This window comes from Hemitrygon akajei, unplaced genomic scaffold (genome assembly GCF_048418815.1).
Source record: "Hemitrygon akajei unplaced genomic scaffold, sHemAka1.3 Scf000064, whole genome shotgun sequence".
NCBI lineage: Eukaryota > Metazoa > Chordata > Chondrichthyes > Myliobatiformes > Dasyatidae > Hemitrygon > Hemitrygon akajei.
The window spans coordinates 2,367,361-2,374,280 of NW_027331950.1; the positions used below are offsets into that span (position 1 = coordinate 2,367,361).

Consider the following 6,920-nt stretch of genomic DNA (forward strand, 5'->3'; position numbering starts at 1 on the left):
AGTGCAAGTCTATTAATCCTGCTTGTAAACCACGTAATGTGTTTTAACGACTGAAAGCTTAAAATCCTCATCAATCTGCCCACTGTTTGACCTATTAATTGTAAATTGCAATTAATACCTCTAATCTATAAAGCTACATCATCTGTATATTGTGATGTACCCAGGGTATCCCATTTTCCCATCTCAGAGAAAATATCATTAATCATAATATTAAATAATGAAGGGCTACAAATACTGCCTTGTGGGATCCCATTCTCTATCTCATAGAAACACAAACATAACATGCCGACCCGTACTTGCACAGTCCGTCCAAATAAAAAACTCAGAAAAATTATACAATGTCCCTCTCACTCCTAATTTAATCAAAAGTCCTTTCTTCCATATCATTTCCCTTTTCAGTATCAAGAAATACTGCTATTACAACATCTTTATTTAATTGTGCTTTCCGAATATCATCTTCCAAACCTAAAACTGAATCTAATGTAATTTCACCCTTCCAAAATCCACTCTAATGAAACACTTCATCACCACTCTTTCCAAAATATAATTCAAGTGCTTGATTACCATACATTGCATAAGTTTACATAAATGAGACATTCACGATATAGGCCCTTAACTAGGATAAAATGGGGATTTAATATTTTCACAAAAGAGAGTTATATACAATTACAATTTCAAATATCACTCTTACCTGAAGACACCTGACCTGCATTATTAATAGACTTCTTAAATTCATACAAAGAAATCTCTCCATCAGTGATACTATCATTACTACAGCTGACTTCCAGCACATCGGGGTATTCACTGAAAAACATATCCCAACATTGTTTAACTTCTTCACTTAAATTATCCTGATTATTACTGTTAGCAAATGACCCAGCCAGTAACCCTGTTTTAGTAACAATCATTTTGCCCTCATTAATCAACACTGGAATATTATGATCCCCACAAATCCCATTTTCGAAAACATAACCCAAACAATTCCAAGTTTGATATCCCTTCCAATATTATCTCTATATAACCTCCAGTAAATCACCTACTTCCTCACCACGGCCTTTGCCCTTTTATTGTTAATAATGTAACTCGGAGACTGATGCACCATCACATAAAAACTCACATTTCTCCCAATTTGCTTCCTGTCCCGTTATAAATCCAAATCCAAACTTATAAAGACAGGAAGGCTGACTGACGTTCACATAAACTAATCACCCTCCGAGTTCCCATTTGGGCGACAGGCACTACAGCCAATGACAGCAGGGGTCAGTGTTATGTCTGAGCTACGATAGGCTGGAAGAAATCGGCCCATGATCAGCCCCTCCTCTTCCGCTCCATCGCCATGGCGGAAATCAGCGATTCGCTTCAGTCGGTGTCGCCGGCCTCGGTGCCCACAAGGACGGGTGTGATTCCCCTTCGCGCCTCGGTGGGTCTGTTTCGGCGACGTCTGTGGTGGCTGACGAAACATGCTTCGACAGGGAGCGAGCGAGGAACAATGACTACAACTCCCAGAATGCCCCACTTATGACGTTGTGGTGTTGTTTCGGGGTAAGGTATAAAAACAAAATGGAGGAAAATGTAATGCATTACGTTTTCTGTACTGTGTCGTGCCTTCAATAAAAAAATTTAAAAAAAGAGAGATTCCAGCGGGAAATAGATAGAACATAGAACCATACAGCACAGTACAGGCCCTTCGGCCCACAATGTTGTGCCGCCACTTAAACTCTGCCTCCCTAAACTTAAATTCCTCCATATATCTGTCTAGTAGTCTCTTAAACTTCACTAGTGTATCTGCCTCCACCACTGACTCGGGCAGTGCATTCCACGCACCAACCACTCTCTGAGTATAAAATCTTCCTCTATTATCCTCCCTTGAACTTCCCTCCCCTTACCTTAAAGCCATGTCCTCTTGTATTGAGCAGTGGTGCCCTGGGGAAGAGACGCTGGCTGTCCACTCTATCTATTCCCCTTAATATCAACTATACCGCTATCATTTCTCCTCTCATCCTCCTTCTCTCCAGAGAGTAAAGCCCTAGCTTCCTTAATCTCTGATCATATTGCACACCCTCTAAACCAGGCAGCATTCTGGTAAATCTCCTCTGTAACCTTTCCAATCCTTCCACATCCTTCTTATAGTGAGGTGACCAGAACTGGACAGAGTACTCCAAGTGTGGCCCAACCAGAGTTTTATAGAGCTGCATCATTACACCGTGACTCTTAAACTCTGTCCCTCGACTTATAAAAGCTAACATCCCATAAGCTTTCTTAACGACTCTGTCTACGTGTGAGGTAACTTTTAGGGAACTGTGAACATGGAGACCCAGATCCCTCTGCTCCTCCACACTTCCAAGTATCCTGCCATTTACTTTGTACTCTGCCTTGGAGTTTGTCCCTCCAAAGTCTACCACCCCACGCTTCTCCAGGTTGAACTCTATCTGCCACTTCTCAGTCCACTCCTGCATCCTATCAATGTCTCTCTGCAATCTTTGACAATTCTCTGCACTATCCACAACACCACCAACCTTTGTGTCTTCTGCAAACTTGCCAACTCATCGTTCTACCCCGACATCCAGGTCGTTAATAAAAATCACGAAAAGTAGAGGTCACAGAACTGATCCTTGTGGGACACCACTAGTTACAACCCTCCAATCCGAATGTACTCCCTCCACCACAACTCTCTGCTTTCTGCAGGCAAACCAATTCTGAATCCACCTGGTCAATCATCCCTGGATCCCATGCCTACTGACATTCTGAATAAGCCTACCGTGTGGAACCTTATCAAATGCATTACTAAAATCCATGTAGATTACATCCACTGCACTACCCTGATCTATATGCCTGGTCACCTCCTAAAAGAACTCCATCAGGCTTGCTAGACATGATCTGCCCTTCAGAAAGCCATGCTGACTGTCACTGATCAGACCATGATCTCTGAATGCCAATAAATCTTATCTTTGTGAATCTTTTCCAACAGCTTTCCCACCACAGATGTAAGGCTCAATGGTCTATATCCGGACTATCCCTACTACCCTTTTTGAACAAGGGGACAACATTCGCCTCCCTCCAATCCTCCGGGACCATTCCCGTGGACAATGAGGACATAATGACCCTAGCCAGAGGCTCAGCAATCTATTTCCTCGCCTCGGATGCAGAACTGGGAAGTGGCAGATGGAGTTCAACACAGATGAAGAGATTCATTTCTGCAGGTCAAATTTGAACACAGAATATAATATTAATGGTAAGACTCTTGGCAGTGTGGAGGGTCAGAGAGATCTTGGGGTCCATGTCCATACGACACTCAAAGCTGCTGTGGGGGTTGGCAGTGTTGTTAGGAAAACGTCTGGTGTGATGGCCTTCATCAACCATGGGATTGAGTTCAAGAGCTGTGAGGTGATGTTGAAGCTATATTTCTCCTAACCTGTACATAAGTAATTGTAATAAGATGATGAGAGGCTTTGACCATGTGGATAACCAGAGGCATTTTCCCAGGCTTGAAGTGACTAACACGAGGGGACGTAGTTTTAAGCTGCTTGGAAGTCGGTACTGAGGGAATGTCAGGGGTGAGTTTCTTACACAGAGAGTGGTGGGTGCATGGAATGCACTGCCTGCAGCGATGGTGGAGGTGGATACAATAGGATATTTTAAGAGACTCTTAGATAGGTTCATGGAGCTTAGAAACATAGAGGGATATACGATCAGGAAATCCTAGGCAGTCTCTAGAGTAGGTTACATGGTCGGTACAACATTGTGGGCTGAAGAGCCTGTAATGTGCTGTAGATTTCTGTGTTCTGTGTCAAAGACAGGCAGAGGGATTAGTTTAAATGGACAGGAGGACAGCATGGTAAGGTTGGGCCGAAGGGCCTGTGTTAGTGCCGTAAGGGAGCGGTTCTGTCCCAACCATCGACTCTATTCCCCTCAACAGATGCTGCCTGACTTGACAACGTTCTTGAAAAGTTACATTCAGTTCCGCTTAGCATTCTGTACAAAGGATGTTTTGTGCTGGAAGAGTGCAGAGGAGATTCATCATGATTGAGGGGGCTTGTGTTCATAAGTCCATAAGGCATAGGAACAGAATTAGGCCATTCAGCCCATCGAGTCTGCCGCCTTTCCATCATGGCTGATCCCAGATCGCACTCAATTCCAGATATCTGACCTCCCGCCATATCCTTTGATGCCCTGACCGATCAGGAAACGACCAACTTCCGCCTTGAATATACCCACACACTCGGCCTCCACCGCAGTCTGTGGCAGAGCATTCCACAGATCCAATACACCTTGGCTAATACAAAAAATAAGCTACTTACCTCTGTTTGAAAAGGTGGCCCCTCGACTTTGTGGCTGTGCCCCACCACAGGAAATACCTTCTCCACATCCACCTTATCCAGTCCTTTCAACATTCGGTAGGTTTCAATGAGATGCCCCGCATTTTTCTGAGTTCCAGTGAACACAGGGTCAAAGCTGCCAAGTGCTCCTCATGTTTTAACTCCTTCATTCCCGAAACCATCTTTCTGAACCTCCTCTGGATTCTCTCCAATGACACCACATCCTGTCTGAGATATGGGGCCCAACACTGTTGACAATACTCCAAGTGCGGCCTGTCTCGTGTCTTATAAAGCCTCAGCATTATCTCGTTGCTGTTATATTCATGGGGCGAGATTGGACTGGATTGATCTACAGGGGGATCTTGGAATCCGAGTTCATAACTCCCAGATAGTGGTTCCATTGTCAGACAGTTATGTTGCAGTTGTATAAATCTCTAGTTTACCCACATCTGGAGAATTGCATTCGAATACAGGAATAATACGGAGGTTTTGGATGGTGAGTGGAAGAGGCTTAACAGGATGCTGCCTGGATAAAGTGAGACCGGACAATCTCGGGTAATTTTCTCCGGAGTGGCAGAGGCTGAGGGAGGTCTCACAGACGTTTACAGGAATGTGAGAGACACAGACAGAGTGGACAGCCGGGATTGTTTATCTAAGGAGGAAATGTCCAATGCCAGTGGGCATGCACTTCAGGAGAAAGGGGGAACACATCCTCATTGGTCCTTTTTGCACTATTGAAGTATTTTGTAATTTAGTGTAATTTTGTATCTTTTCTCTGCATAGCTGCTGTTGGAAAAAAACAATTAGAAAAGTCAATGATGTTAAAAACCTGACTCAGGATGTTTAAAGGAGATTTGCGTTTCAAGTTTTGTTTTTCATTCCCATCGTGGTGGGTGTCTGGAGTGAATATCAGGTGGTGATGGAGGCAGATGCGAAAGAGGCTATCAGATACCACGTGAATGTGAGGAGAATGGAGGGATGTGTTCCTTGTGTAGGCAGAAGGGATTGGTTTAGTAAGGCATGAAATGACCAGTTCAATGGGTTCAGAACAACACAGTGAGCAGAAGGGCCTGTTCAAGGACAAGTACAGCAAGCAGAGCAGGTAAACTGGATAAAGTGATCCCACTCAGAGAATAGACTGTGATGTCAGTGGATATATACCGGCGTCACAGTTCTCTCACCAAAGATACTTCACTGCTGGATAAAATGAAGTTTGTGATGTTTATAACCGATGTGGTGAATTGTACTGATCAGACATCTCATCCTACTGAGGAAATTAAAATGATTGTGAAAGCTGCAGAAAGGTATCTTGGTGTAACTGGTGTTATGTGGGAACCTGTAAATGAAGCTCTGATTTGTAGGGGTTTCTGCATCCCAGTCTACTTGTGAAGATATGTAATGGAATTGAAATATTGAAGTGAAATGCAAGAAGCCTGATTTTACATGGTCAACACTTTCAGCAGTTTATTTCCGATTTGTCAGATTCTTCCGATGTTATATCTGTTCAGGAAACCTGCACATTTTAAGTTTTATTGCTGTGCAGGATTATATTGTCGTTTGGCTTGACAGGTTAGTTGGTAGAGGCATGGTGTTGTCAGTTTTATAAGGAAAGGGGCAAAGTATAGTGTTGTGAATGGGAATAAAATGTATCATGAACTTGTAGAAAATCTTGATTCAACAGTTATGTGTGTAATTTTCTTTTGTGAGAATATTAACTTTCTGAATCGTATTTGGAGGTTTGGCCATCGACTTTTCTCATGGAAAATGGTTGTAGTAGTTCCCATTCTAAAACCCGGATCTCCCCGTCTGATCGTCCTTCTTGTAGACCAATATCATTAAAGTCTCATTTATGTAAACTTGTGGAATGTATGGTAATTGAGTGTTTGAATTATATTTTTGATAAAAGAGGTCATTTCACGTTTTATCAGAGGGGAATTTGGAACGGTAGAATAAGACCATAAGACAAAGGAGCAGAAGTCGGTCATTCGGCCCATCGAGTCTGCTCTGCCATTTTATCATGAGCTGATCCATTCTCCCATTTAGTCCCACTCCCCCACCTTCCACCATAACCTTTGATACCCTGGCTACTCAGATACCTAGCAATCTCTGCCTTAAATAACATTGGAATCAGTTTGGGTTTGGAAGATCATATTAGGAAAGTACAGTTAAATAAAGAGTTGTAATAGCAATATTTTTGATATTGAAAAGGCAAATAATATTTATTGATGGACTTTTGATAAATTTTTGGAAATGCAATTGAGAGGGCTATTGTACATTTTTTTCTGATTGTTTCTATTTGTACGTCTTGTAATGGTCTGGATGGGCAAGTATGACATTGAATACATTTTTATATTTGGAAGATGGTATTAGTAAAACCAGTTAAATATAGATGTTGTAACAGCAGTATTTTTACTATTCAAAAGGCAGATGTTATTTATGGAAGGAAAGAATTTTTAATAAATTTTGGAAATGAGGATGGAAGGGCTGGTGTCTAACTTTGAGTTGTTTTAATTGAACGTTTTGTGTCAGGTATGGGTGGGAAAGTTATATTCAGGTTGTTATGAGATAGAAACTGGGATCCCACAGGCAGTATTTATTATTTTA

General features: G+C 42.3%; 1 long non-coding RNA gene across 1 annotated transcript in view; it reads left to right on the forward strand.

Annotated features, from left to right (window-relative positions):
- Positions 1-282: 282 nt before the first annotated feature.
- The window catches only part of LOC140721929 (uncharacterized), a 10,791-nt gene continuing 4,153 nt past the window's right edge, over positions 283-6,920 (forward strand). The window contains exons 1-2 of the long non-coding RNA XR_012097505.1: positions 283-1,542; positions 2,969-3,232. This is a non-coding gene — a long non-coding RNA (uncharacterized lncRNA). The remainder of the gene's footprint in view (positions 1,543-2,968; positions 3,233-6,920) is intronic.